An 18,778-nucleotide genomic window follows, 5' to 3' on the forward strand; every position below is an offset into this window, starting at 1 on the left:
CTCTCATTCCAGGTCTGTGTAGACAGGTCTGACATAATTCTGATGCCTTTGCCTTGGTATGTGAGAAATTTCTTTGCCCTGGCCACTTTCAATACTGTATCCTTGGGTCTAATATTTGCGAAATGCACTATGATGTGACGTGGCATAGGTTTGTCGTGGTTGAGCTTGGGAGGGGTTTCTCTGCCTCTTGGACACGAATGTTTGTTTCCCTTGCTAGATTAGGGAAGTTTTAAGCTACAATTTGTTCAAATATCTCTTCTAGACCTCTGTTTTTCTCCACCCCCTCGGGGATGCCGATGATTCTGACATTGGATCGTTTCATTGAGTCAGTAATCTCCCATAACCTACATTCGTGGGTGTGGATTTTTTTAAGTCCAGCCTCTATTTTTGTTTTTTCTTCTACCATCCCATCCTCCAATTCACTAATTCATTCTTCTGCCTCAGTGACCCTGGCCGTCAGAGCCTCTAGTTTTGACTGCATTTGGCTTATAGAATTTTTAATTTCTGCCAGATTCGCTCTCATTTCCGCCCTTAGAGATTCTATATTCTCAAGTCTACACATCATCTTGACCATTGTTACTCTGAATTCCATTTCTGATAATTTGGTTATATCCATATCCATTAGTTTTGTGGCAGAGGCCACAGACTCATTGTCTTTTCTTTGCTGGGGGGGGCTTTCTCCTTCTCGTCATTCTGATGAGGAGAGGTTGCGGGGTTGTTCAGAGCCCAAATTATTGACCGGGACCCAGACTGTGCGCCCTTGTTTTATAGGGATCTTAGGGATGTGGGCTTCTTCTTTAAAGATTTTATTTATGTGGCAGAGAGACAACCAGCGAGAGAGGGAACAGAAGCAAGGGAGTGGGAGAGAAGAAGCAGGCTCCCAGCAGAGGAGCCCGATGAGGGGTCTCGATCCCAGAACGCCGGGATCACGCCCTGCTTCAAGGCATAAACTTAACGACTGAGCCACCCAGGCGCCCGGGATGTGGGCTTCTTGATTTTTCAGTCTGCCTTCTGGGGGAGGGGCCTGCCGCGCCGATACTCAGGCAACCCTGTTTGGGTAGAGTCTCTGTGTCCCCTGCGAGGGGGGATGGGGATGGGCACACTGTGAGCCGGTGTTTCCAGGCTTTTGTTCTCTGGCGGCTTTCCCTGGTCGTTTGCTGTGCCTCTTTTGAGAGAGCAGCAGTGGCCGAATCTCAGCCTCTGTCTTGGACCGTTCTCCACTGATGTTCTGGCCACTTTGTTTCTGTTGGTGCTGCTCAACCCTGCAGCGTCCCGGGATGTGCGCCCCATACCCGGCGTCCCAGTCCTCACTTCCAGGGCCAGCGCCTCTCTGTCCTTTGTGTTTCTAACACCGCCAGCCGCCCCGCACGCTCCCGGAGCTCCCGGTCTCAGTCTGGATCCAGTGAGCCCACCGAGTTCCGTGAGAAGTCTGGTGGTGCGCGCTCCCAGCTCACAGTCTCAGTCTGCTGTTTCGCGGGTGCCCTCCGTGAGTCTGCCCGCTCCCCCGTGCAGGTGGCTACCGCTTCCCGGCGCCCGAACGCGGCGGCTCCCTCCCCCTTCCGTTTATCTTCCGATATCTGTGCGCGGTTTTACGGCTCCCCGCTTCGTACCTCGATACTCAGCGCTGGATATGTTCATTTGTAGAGATCCAGATGTATCTTCCTGTGGCTCAGGCTGATTCCGTGGATGTTCAGGCTGGTCTGGTACCTATCCAGCTCGACTCAGGGGACCGGCTGAAAAAGGGGTCCCCTACTCCTCCGCCATCTTCTTGATTACTACAACTTTGTAATATAACTTGAAGTCTGGAATTGCTGTACCTCCAGTTTAGTTTTTCAAGATTGCTTTGGCTATTTGGTGTCTTTTGGGGTTTCAAAGAAATTTTGGGATTGTTCTTGTGAAATATGCTGTTGGTATTTTGATACAGATTATGTTAAATATGTAGATTGCTTTGGGTAGTATGGACATTACTCTTTTAAAAATTAATTTTTTTAAATTATGTTCAGTTAGCCAGCATATAGTAAATTTTTGTTGTAGTGTTCAATGATTCATTAGTTGTGTATAACACCCAGTGCTCATCCCAACATGTTCCCTTTTTTTTTTTTTTTAAAGATTTTATTTATTCGACAGAGAGATAGCCAGCGAGAGAGGGAACACAAGCAGGGGGAGTGGGAGAGGAAGAAGCAGGCTCATAGAGGAAGAGCCTGACATGGGGCTCGATCCCAGAACTCCGGAATCACGCCCTGAGCCAAAGGCAGACGCTTAACCGCTGTGCCACCCAGGCGCCCCCCAACGTGTTCCCTTCTTAATACCCATCGCCTTGTCACCCCAAACCCTCCCTTCTGTAACGTTAAGTTTGTTTCTTGGAATCCAGAGTCTCCCATGGTTTTTCTCCTTCTCTGATTTCTTCCCAGTTTTCCCTCCCTTTCCCTGTGGTCCTCTGCTCTATTCCTTATGTTCCACATGTGAGTGAAACTATATGATAATTGTCTTTCTCTGCTTGACTTACTTCACTTAGCATAATCCCCTCCAGTTCCATCCTGGAGGGGAGTATGGACATTTCAATATTATCTGTTCTTTCAACCCACGGGTGTGGAATGACTTTCCCTTTCTCTGTGTCATCTTCAATTTCTTTCATCAGTGTTTTATACTTTTCAGAGTACAGGTCTTTCACCTCTGGTTAAGTTTAGTCCCAGATATTTATTGTTTGGGTGCAATTAAAAATGGGATTATTTTCTTAATTTCACTTTCTGCTGCTTATTAGTGTATACTAATGCAACAGATTTCTGCACATCGATTTTTGTATCCTACAAATTTACTGATTTATCAGTTCTAGTTTTTTGTTGGCATCTTTGGGTTTTCTATATACAGTATCATGTCATCTGCAAATAGTGAAATTGTACTTCATCCTTACCATTTTCAGTGCCTTTTATTCATTTTGTTGTCTGATTGCTGGGGCTAGGACTTCCAGTACTATGTTGAATAAAAGTAAACATCCTTATCATGTTCCTGACTTTAGAAGAAGAGCTCTCAGTTTTCCCCATTGAGTATGATGTTAGCTGTGGGTTTCTCATTAAGATCTTTATTATGTTGAGGTACACTCCCTCTATATCTACTTTGTTGAGGGTTTTTGTCATGACTGGATGTTGTACCTTGTCATAAGCTTTTCCTGCATCTGTTGAAATCATCATACGGTTTTTATCCTTTCTCTTATTGATGTGGTGTATCACACTGATTGACTTGTGAATTTTGAACCACCCTTGCATCCTGGGAATAAGTCCCACCTGATCATGGTGAATGATTTTTTTAATGTACTGTTGAACTCAGTTTGCTAGTATTTGTGGAGAATTTTTGCATCTTTGTTCATCACAAATATTGGCTTATAGTTCTCTTTTTTGTGGTGCCTTTTGTAAGTTTTCCTGTCTCTTTTATTTTTTGGAGTAGTTTGAGAAGAATAAATATTTGGTAGAATTTATCTGTGAAGCTGTCTGGTCCTGGAATTACTTTTATTGGGAGTTTTTTGATTACTGATGCAATTTCATTGCTGCAATAAGTCTGTTCAAATTTTCTATTCCTGCTTCGGTTTTGGTAGTTTATATGTTTCTAGGACTTTATTCATTTTTTCTAGATTGTCCAACTTGGCATATAATTTTTCATAATATTCTTTTACAGTCCTTGTGGTGTGGGTTGTTCTAATTTTATTTGGGACTTTTTCTGAAGCTGGCTAGACGTTTATCAATTTCGTTGATCATTTAAGAGAACCTGCTCCTGGTTTCATTGATATATATATATATTTTAGTTTATCATTTATTTCTGCTCTAATCATTATTTCCTTCCTTCTGCTGGTTTTGGGTTTTCTTGCTTCTTGAGGTAAGCCTGTATTGCTATAAACTTCCCTCTTATAACTGATTTTGCTGCATTCCAAGGATTTGGGAACATTGTGTTTTCAATTTCTTCTCCGATTTCTTTACTGACCCACTCGTTGTTTAATAGCATGTTATTTAATCTCCATGTATTCGTGCTCTTTCTTGTGACTGATTTCTAGTTACATAGCTTTGTGGTTAAAAAAAAAACGATGCATAGTGTGACTTGTTTTGTGGCCTAATATGTGATGCATTCTGCTTTTTTTAGGATGGAATGTATCTGTTCAATCCATCTGGTGTGTCATTTGAAGCCACTGTTTCCTTGTTGGTTTTCTGCCTGGATGATCTGTCCAACAGTGTAAATGGGGTGTTAAAGTCCCCTACTATTTTTTGAGTGTTGAGTTTGACAAGTTCTTTCTAGATTTTGGATACTACCCTTTATCTGATATATCTTCTCCCGTTCTGTAGGTTGTCTTTTAGTTTTGTTGATTGTTTCCTTTATGAATAGACATTTATTCAAAGAAGACAAACAAATGGCTAACAAACACATGAAAAATGCTCAACATCACATAGTATGAGGGAAATACAAATCAAAACCACAGTGAGGTAACACTTCACACTGGTCAGAATGGCTAACATTGACAGATGTTGGCGAGGATGTGGAGAAAGGGCAAGCCTCTCACACTGTTGGAGGGAATGCAAGCTGGTGCAGCCACTCTGGAAAACAGTATGGAGGTTCTTCAAACAATTAAAAATAGAACTACCTTATAACTCAAAGAATTGCACTACTAGATATTTACCCAAAGGATACAAAAATAGTGATTTGAAGGGGCACCTGCACCCCAAAATCTGGAAGGAGCCCAGATGTCTGTCAATGGATAAATAAAGAAGATGTGGTTTATATATGCAATGGAATATTACGAGAAGAATGAAATCTTGCCATTTGCAACGACACGGACGGAACTGGAAGGTATGCAAAGCAAAATAAGTCAATTAGAGAAAGACAATTATATGATTTCACTCATGTGAAGTTTAAGAAAAAAACAGATGAACATAGGGGAAGGGAAGGAAAAATAAGACAAAAACAGAGGAAGGCAAACCATAAGAGAGAGACTCTTAACTATAGGAAACAAACCGAGGATTGCTGGAGGGGAGGTGGGAGGCGAGATGGAGTAACTGGGTGATGGGCATTACGGAAGGCTTGTGATGTAACGAGCACTGGTTGTTATATGCAACTGATGAATCACTACCCCTGAAACTAAACTAATAATAGACTATATGTTAATCAATCAATTTAAATAAAATTAAAAGATGTGTAACACTCCTATAAACTACAAAACATTGTGAAGCAAATGAAGAAGACAGAAATAAATGGCTACATCCTATTCATGGTTGATAATCAAGACCCAATACTCGTCTTTTTTCCCCAGTTTTTGCTAAAGAAGATTCAATTTAATACCCCTCAATCTAATGCAATCCCTAAAATTTATATGGAACCCCCAAAAGACCTGAATAGCAAAAGCAACCCTGAAAAAGAACAGCAAAATTGGAGGTATAAAAATCCCAGATTTCAAGTTATACTACAAAGCTGTAGCAAGCAAAACAACATGGTGCTGGCACGAAAACAGACACACAGATCAATGGAACAGAGTCCAGAGATAAACCTATACTTATATGGTCAATTATGACAAAGGACGCAAGAACACACAAAAAGTCTCTGGTGCTGGGGAAACTGGACAGCTACTGGACACTTTCTTACACCATAAAAAGAAGTTCAAAATGAATTAAAGACCTAAATGTGAGACCTGAAACCTTAAACACCTGGAAGAAAACTATAGGCAGTAATCTCTTTGACATCAGCCATAGAAACACTTATGTCTCCTAAAGCAAGGGAAACAAAAGCAAAATGAAACTACACGAAAATAAAAAGCTTCTGTACAGTGAAAGAAACCATCAATGATACAAAAAGACAACCCACCAAATACGAGAAGATATTTGCAAATGATATATCCCATAAGGGGTTAATATCCAAACTATATAACTCAGCACCAAAAAAACAATCCAAATAAAAATGGGCAGAAGACATGGACATTTCTCCAAAGATGACATACAGATGGCCTACAGACACATGAAAAGATGCTCAACATCACATCATCAGGGAAATGCAAATCAAAACTTCAATGAGATACCACCTCACACCTGTCAAAACCCTATGATCCAGCAATTGCACTACTGGGTATTTACCCCAAAGATACAGACGTAGTGAAGAGAAGGGCCATATGCACCCCAATGTTCATAGCAGCATTGTCCACAGTAGCTAAACTGTGGAAGGAGCCGAGATGCCCTTCAGCAGATGACTGGATTAAGAAGATGTGGTCCATTTATACAATGGAATATTACTCAGCCATCAGAAAGAATGATTACACATTTGCAGCAACATGGATGGGACTGGAGGAGATAATGCTAAGTGAAATAAGTCAAGCAGAGAAAGACAACTATCATATGGTTTCACTCATTTATGGAACTTTAGAAATAGCAGGAAGATCGGTAGGAGAAGGAAGGGGGGGTAAACGAAGGGGGAATGAACCATGAGAGACTATGGACTCTGGGAAACAGGGATTTAGAGGGGAGGGGCGTGGGGGATTGGGATAGGCCGGTGATGGGTATTAAGGAGGGCACGTATTGCATGGTGCACTGGGTGTTAATGAATCATGGAATATTACATCAAAAATGAAGGATATACTGTATGGTGACTAACATAACAATAAAAAATTATTAAAAAAATAGAATGGCTAATGAGATGTCCTTCGACAGATGAGTGGATAAAGATGTGGTATATATATACACACAATGGAATATTAGCCATCAGAATTCATGAATACTTACATCAATGTGGATGGAACTGGAGGGTATTATGCTGAGTGAAATAAGTCAAACAATTATCATATGGTTTCACTCATATGTGGAACATAAGAAACAGTGCAGAAGACCATAGGGAAGGGAAGGAAAACTGGATGGGAAGAAATCAGAGAGGGAGACAAACTACAAGAGACTCTGGATTCCAGGAAACAAAATGAGGGCTGCTGGAGGGGAAGGGGGTGGGGGATGGGGTAACTAGGTGATGGACATTTAGGAGGCACGAGATATGATAAGCACTGGGTGTTATACGTAAATGATGAACTGCTGAACACTACATCTGAAACTAATTGAATTTAAAAAACAGAATGGTTAAAATAAAAAACACAAGAAATAACAAGTACTGGTGAGGATGTGGAGAAAAAGATGCCCTCATGCACTGTTGGTAGGAATGCAAACTGGTACAGCCACTGTAGAAAACAGTATGATGTTCCTCAAAAATTAAAAATAGAATCACATGATCCAGTAATGCCACTACTGGCTATTTGCCCAAAGGATATGAAAACACTAATTTGAAAAGATATATGCACCCCTATGTCTACTGCAGCATTATTTACAGTAGCCAAGATATGGAAACAACCCAAGTGTCCATCCATACATGAATATATACATATATGTGTATTATATATATGTATATATATAATAGAACACCTATAATATATATAATAGAATATATATAATGCAATATATAATATATAATGGAATATATACGATGCAATATTAGTCATAGAAAAGAATGAAATCCTGCCATTTGCAACAACGTGGATAGATCTAGACAGTATAATGCTAAGTGAAATAAGTCAGTCGGAGGAAGACAGATACCATGTGATTTCACTCATGTGGAATTTAAGAAAACAAATGAACAAAGAAAAAGAAATATAGAGAACTGGTGGTAGGTGGGAGGATGGGTGAAATAAGTGAAGGGGTTTAAGAGTGAACTTATCCTGATGAGCACTGTGTAATGTAGATAATAGTTGAATCACTATATTGTATACCTGAAACTAATATAGCACTTATAGTTAACATAGTTAACTATACTGGAATAAATAAATATTTTAGAAACACAGTAAGAAGAAAAAAATTCATTGTAATCCTAATTAAAATCCCAGCAGTGTTTTTTTTTTTTTTTGTAGAAATTGTCAAGCAGATACGGAAGTTTAGATAAAAATAAAAAGGAACTAGAATAGTGAAAACAACCTCGAAAAACATAACAAAGTTGGAGAACTTACATTCCCTACTTTCAAGAATAAATTTAAAGCTGTAGTAATTAAGACAGTTGGTAGTGACATAAGGATAGACAAATAGATCAACTGCACAGAAGTAAGATTCCAGATATAGAGTCATTTGGTTTTCTATAAAGACACCAGAGCAAATCAACAGGGAAAGGAAAGCCTTTTCTACAAGCAATGTTGGAATAACTATACAGCAAAAAATGAACCCCAAATATACTGCTTTATACCATACACTAGAATTACCTTGAGATGAATCATACACCTGGAGGTAAAGGTTTCTTAAACCTCTTAAAGAAAGTTAGAAGAATATCTTTGTGAGCTTAGGATAGGCAAAGTTTTTTTTCTTTTTTTTTTTTTGACAGGAGATAGCAGTAACCACAAGAATTTGTAAACAGGATTTCTCCAACAGCAAAAACTGCTCAGCTTTCTCCCAGTCTGAGGCGGACTTATTTCCTGACAAATGACTTATAACCAGAATATTTAAAAAAAAAAAACTTCTTAGTATTAATAATAAAAAAAAACACAACCCAGTATAATAATAATTGAACAAGGAGTTGAACAGACACTTCACAAAAGAAGATATGCAAATGATCTGCATACACATGAAAATATCCTGAATGTTATTAGCCATGAGGGAAATGCAAATTAAAACCACAGTGAGATTCTATTTCACTCCCTAGGGTGGCTAAAATGGACAAGATTAACACCAAATATTAGTGAGAGTGTATACTGCTGACACAATCCTTACAGAAAAATGTTTGGCTCTTTCTCACCAAGTTAAACATGTACCTATCCTATGACCCAGAAATCCATTCCCAGGTATTTACTCAAAGAAATGAAAACACATGTCCACAAAAATGCCTCTCTAAGAATAATCATAGCTGCCTGAGTCATGATTATCAAAATCTGTAAACGACTCCAACATATACCAAGAGGAGAATAGATAAACACGTTATGGTACATTCCTAAGTGTAATCTGCTCAGCAATAAAAGGAAATCAGTTACTGAAACCTGCAAGAAAATGGATGAATCTCAAAATATTAGGTGGAACAAAAGCAGTCAGACATCACAGAGAACAAACTGTATTATGGGATCATGGCCTCCAGTTTGAAGGGTGGCAGCTGGGACTCAGAGGGGTTCAGCAGCTTCATCAAGGCTGAACTGTGGTTGAAGAGTTGGGACTTCTGACCCCAGAGACCATTCTTACTATGCTGTTCTGCGTTGTGTTTCTTAATTCCTAACTACATACTAAACAAGAGGCATTTTCCTTCATTTGATACATAAGGAAACGGAGGCTCACAGGCATCAGACAACTTGCCCACAGTCTTCCCATGAGCTGGAAGGAGAGCCCAGCCTGCTCTCTGAAGCCCACATACATCCTGAAAATGCACTGCTTGGCTATGAGCTTGATATTCCTCATTTGCCTACCTTCTCCTCACTAAGGACTGTGGTTTTTCTTTTGCTCTAGTCTTTAGAGGGTTTTATTTATAACTGCCTTGAAATGGGCTTCCCAAAAAACCCATCGTTCCACACAGCAATATTTAGAGCTAATTGCCTGGGCAGCCTCTTTCATCAGCCTCATCTTAGGGAGAATTTACTTGATTTATTTGCTTTCAATGTCTAAGCCTTGATTTGTTCGCTTTCTTAATCAAACAAACTAGACCTCAAGTCTTTGAAGATGGACTATCAGAGAATGTGTTCAGCATAAAAATTAAGCGAAGTCTAAGATCAGGTGTTTAGAAAGAGATGTTTTGGTCAGATTTGATCACAATAAGCCAACCTTTTTCTGGGCTTGAATTTTCCCTTTGAACTCAGAGGACAAATACCTCCTTGAGCCTCCAAGACCACTTGGTTTGGCCTTGGCATTCGTACAGATGTCTGAGCCACAGGTGGTTAGATAGCAGACAGGAAGATCTTATTCTACATATAGAACCTTGGCCTGTAGGGGCTAGAATTCTGACAGGGCCAAAGAAATCAGGAGACACTATAATGTTGTATTCCAAAAAAATGGCCCAAGGAAGGCTGAATCCATGGCTTGAACTCTTCCACATAACCAACTAATTTCGTTTTTCAAGTTTCTGTCCACTGGAGGTTGGCCATTGGCCTTACATCCATAAACCTGGCTTCCCATCTGTGTGAGGATATGTGTCAACCATGGAGGTATGCTGCTGAGATAGCCCTTCAAGAGAACCTGCTGCAAGGAGGGTAGCTGGCAGCTATCTTCCAGATGCTACAAATTTGGCTCTCCAGCAGAGTTCTCTGGTTTGACACCAGCCAGACTGACCCTAGCAGGGACACTAGAGCCATGACATTCCTGTTAGACATGACTCCTATAATGGGAAATCTTTGCTCTGGGGATCCTCATCTGCCTAGGCCTTTTCAGATCTGCTCTGCAGTTCTCCTTCCTGTCCTCCTTTCTTCACTCTCTCCTTTTAAACATCACATTCTGAAGACAATTCCCACCAACTTCCACTCTGTCTTCACAAACATTATCCCAGTGAATCTAATTTCATCTCGGTATCCACTCTTGGAGCACTCAAACTTATACAGTTGGTACACAAAATGGCGTTTTGGATACTAGCTCACCTTATAGCTAGCAAAGAGAACACTAGCCCAATTGACATGTGGGGCATGGATGGTTCCTGGAATAAGACAGTATGCCTCAACTGCTGAAGATTTCATGGGTGGTGACCTGGAAAAATGTCTCTGTGGAGGAGAACATCTTTGCCAATGAAGCGATTTAGGCATTTGAAATACATGAGGAAAACAGTAACTCCGAGGCCAGTTATTACTAAATTGTACTGACACAACAGGGAGGGATAATTAGAAACTAAGGGCCATTAACAAACAATTCAGGACTAAGTGTGAGAGGGAGACAGCCTCTCTGGACACTTGCAAAGAGTCTCTTATCTCTGCAGTGGAATAATGAGAGGACTCAGGATCTAATAGTTTCTTAGAGTTCTAGAGATATTTAAATGCTCAACCAAGACAGGGCTGTTATGCTAAGGTTTGGCCCCTAGCTGGGAAAACCTTGGACCAGGAAAGCTTGGATGGGGGCATCTGAGTGAATGCCCCCAAGAATTTTACTTATGCCCTGGCCGATGGTAAAGAAAGGAGTTTTAAAACTCAGGGAGGAAAGAATACTAGAATCAATAATTTATGTGAGATCAGAAGACCCACCTGAGGATTGTATTGCATCGGACAGTTCAGAGGACACAGCATTCACCAGGGCCATCAGGAATAGGCTGTGAAGTTCAGTAGTGGCAGGGCCAAGCTGGGCTTACTGATAGCAATGGGAAATGGATCCTGGCAGTACCTGACCACTAGAAGCTAGGGGGCTGCAATTCCCATAATGACTGGCAATGTCAGAGAGGCAGCCAAGGGCACCTGACCACAGGGAATGGTGAAGATGGTCAGGGGAACATGAGCAAATAGATGAGAAGCCAAGAGTGCTGCTTAATATAATCAGAAGAAGAAAAGAACAGAGGAGAAGAAGACTGAAGGCAGTCATCTCAATAAGAGGTCAGTATCATTTGTTCAGTTAGTATACCTGAGCCAGTTTTCTGATTTGAAATTCAATGACTAAAGAGGTGGCCAGATCTCCAGGAGAAGGGCCTGGCAACATGATGGCAAGTATGAACTATAATGACTCCCTCAGTTCTTCCTTAAAAAGACCTATGGCCATTTACTTGGGTGATTGCATGGTGGGAAGACAAATACCCAGACATTTCAAGAAGTACTGGACACGGAGTTTTAGTTGACGGTGACAACAAAAGACCCCAAATATTTTCATAATCCCCTAGTGAATGAAGACCTGGCTAGTCTAGTTTATGGTAGGTTTAAGGGTTCGTGGACCCATACATGGCAATTGGGAGTACTGAGCTCCTGGCCTGTGGGTAAGAGTGAGCATAGTGGGGAAAGGTCAACTGGAAGCCTCTAAAGTAAATAAAAACAGTATCACATCCAAACAGTATCGCACCCCCTTTTTTTTTAAGGGGGTGGATGGATGACTGTAGATTACCACAAACTCAGTCAAATAGCAGCTCTTGTTACAACGTTGTTTCAGACACCGTGTCTTTGCTACAGCTGATTGATAAGGTCTCAGAGGTAGACAGTATGTGGCTTGGTATCTTCATTATTTCTACTCCAGTCGAAAAAATCAGAAGATCAGAAACATCTGCATTTACATGGAACGGACAACAGTATTTATTTCATGTTGCCGCAGAGCTCTGTTAACTTTCCCATTCGCTGTCATAATATAACCGGAATAGTTCTGAACCAGCTACAAACTAAGGGGGTGAAAGCAAGAGTAGCCCCACTTACCATTACACTCAATGACCCACATGGGGATTTTGTGCCTCCTATCACCACGGTTCTGGGCTTTGCAGGGTTTGAGGTCCTAGTCACTAAAGAAGGGACCCTTTTGTCAGGGGACACATCATGTGTCCCCTTGAACTGTAAGTGACTGTTCCCACCCGGGCACTCTAGACTACTGGTGTCCAAGGACTAGCAGGTATAAAGGGGAGTCATCATTCTGGCAGGGTAACTGCTTCCTGCTGAGGAGGGAGAGCTACTCTTACACAAGGGGGACTGAGACGAATATGTCTGAAACGCAGTGGAGCCAATTAGGCACTTTTAGTAGTTTTTGCCCAGTTATACTGGGGGCTCAGATCCCTTAGCAATGAGAGATTGGAGTCTACCATTCAGTAAGCCATAAAGACCTGCCCAGGTGGCAGTGAAAGTAAAGAGAGTTTAGAATGGATAGTAGAGGAGGGAGACCAACTAAATGCAGAAATGGAGCTGTTAGTTCATCCAACTAACCTCTTCTAGGTTTCTCCCCTAGAAAAGATGCCCATGTGAACCAGGGAGACGCTGCTTGCCAAACACATGTAGAGCAACAGATCTCTGTGGCAGAAGCTGTGGAAATGGCAGCCATGGAAGTACTGCACTCAGATCTCCCTTCAAGAGAAGCACCTATGAGCAGAATAGTTCCTGGACAGCTTCTAGCTATTCACCTTGGATCTAATGCAGCTTACATTCTGAGGCCTTGCTCTCCATGGTTTTCTCCTAGTCAGTGGCCAAACACAGGAAGAAGATGAGACCTGGCCATACCAGCCCAACATGGGACTCCTGTAATGGGCAGTCTTTGCACTGGGGATCCCTGTTGGAATGGCTGAGATGTTATCAGAGTTTCACTGCCATTGAAATCTCCTCCTATTCAGTTCTCCTCCCCTCCATCTCCTCACACAGCTGTTAGCCCTACATAGGGGTCTGAAGGCTCTCCCTGCCCACTCCTGCTCCCTCTCTCCCATACACTTTACAAACATTTCCCTACTGCATGTTTTATTCTGGTTGGCATCTACGTCTCAGAGGACCCAGAGTGCAACAGAGGACTTGGAAAAAGGCAAATAAAATTCCTCTACTAAAAAAATAAAACAAAATAAAACTATGCATTGCTGGATGGAGACATGATTGGGCAGGGCTTTCAGATACACACTCTCTGGACATTTTCAAAATTGCAAAGAAACAAATAACTGTCATGGAGAAAATCTTTAGTCTAAAGCTATTTTCAAGCATCTCTATGATTCCAAGTTCTATTAACTTGTGTGAAAACTCCTACACTTGTCAGATCAAATCCTTGTTCTCTGCCCAGTTTGGAAGTTTCCCTTCTGAGTGGCAACGGACAATAATTGAACTTGTGGTCCTGAATCTTGATTGGAAGAAGATTGGCCCAAATCTTATTTCTCCCCAGTCTCTCTGGGATCACTAAGGGCAGCAGTCCTCTTGACTTTCAGAGGAAGTTGTGAAAAAGCATTAACACTTTGTATATTACAGCTTGTCATGATGGACTGCAGAGCACCTCCTTAGCCATCATCTTATTTTCAATTGTGCACCCACCAGGTGAAGGAGAGTCTCTGCTAACACTTTTTAAAAAGCAATTGGATGATTTGCCACTTCCATCTTATGATGTGCTGTGCTTAAAAGTAAGATATACAGTTGACTCCTGAACAACATGAATGTGAACTGCACACGTTCACATATATGTGATTTTTAAAAAAATAAATCCAGTACTGTAAATGTATTTTTCTCTTCCTGATTTTCTTTTCTCTAGCTTGATTGTAAGACTACAGTATATAATACATATAACATACAAAATGTGTGTTAAACATATCAGTAAGGCTTTCATCAGCAGTAGGCTACTAGTATTATGAACAATAGCCAGACCATGGGAAGAGGCCAAATGATGAATAGATAAAGAAGATGTGGCATGCACGCGCACACACACGCGCACACACACGTGCACACGCACACACACACACACACACACACACACACACAGGAATACTACTCAGCCATCAAAAAAGAATGAAATCTTGCCATTAGCAATGATGTGGATGGAGCTAGAGTGTATAATGCTAAGCGAAATAAGTCAGAGAAAGACAAATACCTTATGATTTCACTCATATGTGGAATTTAAGAAACAAAACAGATGAACATATGGGATGGGGGGAAAAGGAGAGCGGGGGAAACAAGCCATAAGACTCTTATCGATAGAGAACAAACTGAGGGTTCACGGAGGGAGGTGGGTGAGGGATGGGCTAAATAGTGATGGGCATTAGGAGGGCACTTGTTATGAGCAGCACTGGGTGTTGTATGTAAGTGATGAATCACTGAATTCTCCTCCTGAAACTAATATTGCACTGTGTGTTACCTAACTAGAATTGAAATAAAAATTTGGAGAAAAAAACCCAAAAAACCCCCCACAGTAGGCTACTAAGTTTGGGGGAGTCAAAAGTTATATGTGGATCATCAACTGTGGGGGGGGGCAGGGGGTGCTCCAACTCGTACAAGTGTTCAGAGGTCAACTATAATTGTAAACGGAATTGTTGAAACTAGAGAGGCCAAACCAAAAAAGTGACGTCCCCTGCGTTTGGTAGAAGAAATATAAACAAAGCCAAATGAGAAATCGTTGAGAAACTGATGCTAAAAATAGGTCAGAAAGAAGACTCTAGCTCTTTGATTGTAAAAGTAGCACCAAGTGCTCTCCCTACAACGGACCATCTTATCGTGTCTGTATCTTCTGAATAACTGGCTTGAAGGCTACTAAAAATTTTTTTGGTTATGATTTATTTAATTTGAGAGCGAGCCTGTGCATGCACGTGCAAGAGTGGGGGGAAGGGCAGAGAGAGAAGGAGAGAGAGACTCTCAACCAGGCTGGGCACTGAGCATGGAGCCCAACGTGGGGCTCCATCTCACAACCCAGTGATTATGACCTGAGCCAAAATCAAGAGTTAGATGCTTAACTGACTGAGCCACTCAAGCGCGCCTCTACTGAAAAAATTTTGCTCATTATTTCTTCTTCCAAATCAATAAGTGAAAAAAAAAAAAGTATCTCTGACTTGGATGAATCAAACCTATCAAAACCTGAGTCATTGCATGCATGGAGGAAACAAGGAGACTGGATTAAAAAGGACTTTGTTACAGTTCCAGTAGCTGCAGTTGCTGAGCGTGCTCAATAAGCCGGGAGCTTCCCACAAATTGCTCTCACCACACAAGGACACTACAAAGTCAGTATAATTTACCCCACTGTACAGGGGCGATCCCAGAGGCTCACAAATGCCTGGCAACTTTCCTGGGGTCAACCAACTTGGACAAGTCAGAGTCCAGGTGGGTCAGTGCATATCCAAAGCTAGTCCATTCTCTCACCTTCCTATCTTCAGGCAAGAAAAAGGGGAGAGGCAGAGAGTGGCTGGGGTAAGATTTTTTAAAAAGATTTATTTATCTGAGAGAGCGAGAGAGAGCACAAGGGGGTTGGGGGGAGAGGCAGAGGGAGAGAGAGAATCCCAGACTCCACGCTCGATCTCACAACCCTGAGATCACAACCTGGGGTAAGACTGTTTTAAGAGCAATAGCAGATCCTTGTAGTGAAATGAAATCAGACTATGCACAATGAATTTTATAATAGTTAGAATGAGAACAATACTGATAACTGTAGGGTTACTGTAAGATGTGGGGAATGATCTTGGTGGGGAACATTTAAAAAACAAGCAGATAATTCTTCCTCTTCTAAACTCCTTTGCACTTCATTTGAGCACATCATCTGGACCATATTAGGGCTCAAAAGATATTATGAACTAATAAATAAATTTGTACCTCTATTAAAATAGCATTGGCTTTTTGCCTTGTGCTGTAGGTATTTCTGTGTGCTTTAAATCTCTCTACCTGGCTAGTGTCTTAATATCAGTAGCCTCTTGCATTTGTGTAGCAATTTATTGTCAAATTTTGTGTACCTCATTTTACTTAGAGCAATTCTATGAGGTGTGAAAGCATTCTTATCCACATTTTAAGGACTCTGAGGCTCAGAGAGAAATGATTTGCCCAAAGTCACAAACCTAGCATGGGGGAATGCGTGAACTTCAGTTAAGGATTTCTAATTTCACATCTGCTTTGTTTTAAACATGCAGAGTCCTCTTATGGAAAACTGACCTTCTGATTCATCACTGTAGTATAACACAGCCAAGCCCTACACCTTACTCAGGATAATGTTCCGTGAGTACCTGCTTGGTCATTTTTATGAATGAATGATTGAAGGGCATGATTGAAACCCTCCAAGAAATGGCTGAATGAGGTTTGCATTTGGGCAATTTGACTTTCAGATCTGGGTGGAAAGTGTTCTAGTAAATTCCTCTGTCTACTCACATTTCATTTAAATAATGATGTCCTCAAAGGAGATAGTTTTACCACACTTTCCAGATGAAAAATATTTGTGTTTAGTCCTTTCAGAGGCCATAAATCTCTCTAATCAGTGTCTAATGGTTTTGGGGATGACTCTGAGCAAGTATCCCATTAATTGAAAGAAGAGTGTTGTCATCTGCCACAGAGATTTCTCATTATGTTTCACCAAATTCAAAACAGAACCCTGTTTGGAATTCTTTTATGAACAGCGTAATTACACCACATCCTATGGTGTTTGGAAGTGGTGCTCACAATAGCATCTCTGTCATGAGTGGGAAGTGATCCATGCTAAATAGGAGCTGGGCCAGATGGGTCTTGCTAAGACCCCACCCCTCCCCCTTCAGCTCCATTAAATTAAGCTGTCCCTATGTGTGTGCAAAAGACATAAATCTATCTTTTACTTCTGTGTGTATTAAAGAAATGCATCCGCTTCCATTAATTAAAAGTCATCTGCTTCTGTTTACAGTGATCAGGGTAGAACAGACACTTATGCCAAAGAATTCCAGAGAAGCAGACCCTGGTGAGATGCCACAGTCCTCGGCAGGCTACGAAGCAAGAAGAGCTCGGACATGGAACTAACCTGTCCTTGTCCTGGAAGGTAAGGGGCAGCATCCCAACAAACCCAGGTCTCTATTTCCTCTATTGCAACATGGCCCCATCGTGGGAACATGGCTGATAATCTCCACGGGCGCCTAGAACACAAGACCCTGACTGATGAACAGCACCACTGGGCCTGCCTGTCATGGGTAGCAGTGTATACTTTGTCTTGGGATCTCCATTTTCCTCTCAATGTTGACAGTTGTTTCTGATTTTCCTTTTCACTTCAAATTGCTCCCCTCCCCTAAGCCCCACAAATACAAACCTACTCATAATCTTTTCAGTTCCTTAGAACTTCTTTCTGTTCTTACCTTCTTTACTTGCAGTTGTTTCTAAGTCATGTCTCAATCACCATTTACACCTTAATAAGTTCAGCCAATGTTTGGTTCCCCATGTATATTATGTTATATGTTGAATGTATGTTTATATATAGCATATACTCCACATACGTAGCATATATAAACATATATATAAAATAAGCATAGTTCCTCAGTATGGGGAAAAAGGTTTTGTGCCTGATTAGAGAATTGTTTAGGCTTCTTTCTTACATATCAGTGTCCTTTTTCTGTCATAAATCTCATAATAAACAAATTGTGAACAATTTTTAAATAAAAAGTAAAAGAATTTTGCCTCTAATCCTATTCCTCAGAATTGACCACCTTAAATATTTTGGTGTATTCTTCTATCTCTTTTCTGCTTATAAAATTACAAAATATTTGTTCCTTACAAAAAAGTATAAAAAACTCTCTCTTTCTTGTTTGAGGCATGATTCCACCATTGGTTTCATTTCCCTGTCCACAGTAGATTAGAGATAGCAATTTTAAAGCAGGGAGATTGACAAGGAAAGACAGCGGGTAGAAAAGAATTGAGACTCCCTAACTCTGCTGTCCTATGTTTATCCTCTTGAAGGCTGGTGAGAAAAACAGAGTTAGACTTAAGAATTGGGGGCAAACAGCTCCCTGTATACTTGAAACTATGTCAGTAAGACAAGGCAACCTACTAAATGGGAGGGCGTATTTGCAAATTATACACCCAATGAAGGATTCCTATCTAGAATATATAAATAACTTTACAACTCAACACCAAAAAGCCCAAAAACAATCCAATTAAGAAATGGTAGAGGAACTGAATAGATTTTTTTTCCAAGAAGACATACAGATGGCCAAAAAACACATGAAAAGATGTTTAACATCATTCATCATCAGGGAAATGCAAATCAAAACCACAATGAGATATCACCTTATACCTTCAGAATGTCTAGTATCAAAAAGACAAGAAGGTGAGGATTTGGAGAAAATGGAACCCTCATGCACTTTTGGTGGGAATGCAGACTGGTACAGCCACTGTGGAAAACAGAATGGAGGTTTCTCAAAAAACTAAAAATAGAAATACCATACAATCTAGTAATTCCACTACTGGGTATCTATCTAAAGAAAA

At 40.9% G+C, this 18,778-nt stretch overlaps 1 long non-coding RNA gene across 1 annotated transcript in view; it reads left to right on the forward strand.

Annotated features, from left to right (window-relative positions):
* Window positions 1-18,778, forward strand: part of LOC130542795 (uncharacterized) — a 103,016-nt gene extending 84,238 nt beyond the window's left edge. Inside the window, exons 3-4 of the long non-coding RNA XR_008957629.1 lie at window positions 16,474-16,558; window positions 17,211-18,778. This is a non-coding gene — a long non-coding RNA (uncharacterized LOC130542795). The remainder of the gene's footprint in view (window positions 1-16,473; window positions 16,559-17,210) is intronic.

This window comes from Ursus arctos, unplaced genomic scaffold, assembly GCF_023065955.2.
Source record: "Ursus arctos isolate Adak ecotype North America unplaced genomic scaffold, UrsArc2.0 scaffold_5, whole genome shotgun sequence".
NCBI lineage: Eukaryota > Metazoa > Chordata > Mammalia > Carnivora > Ursidae > Ursus > Ursus arctos.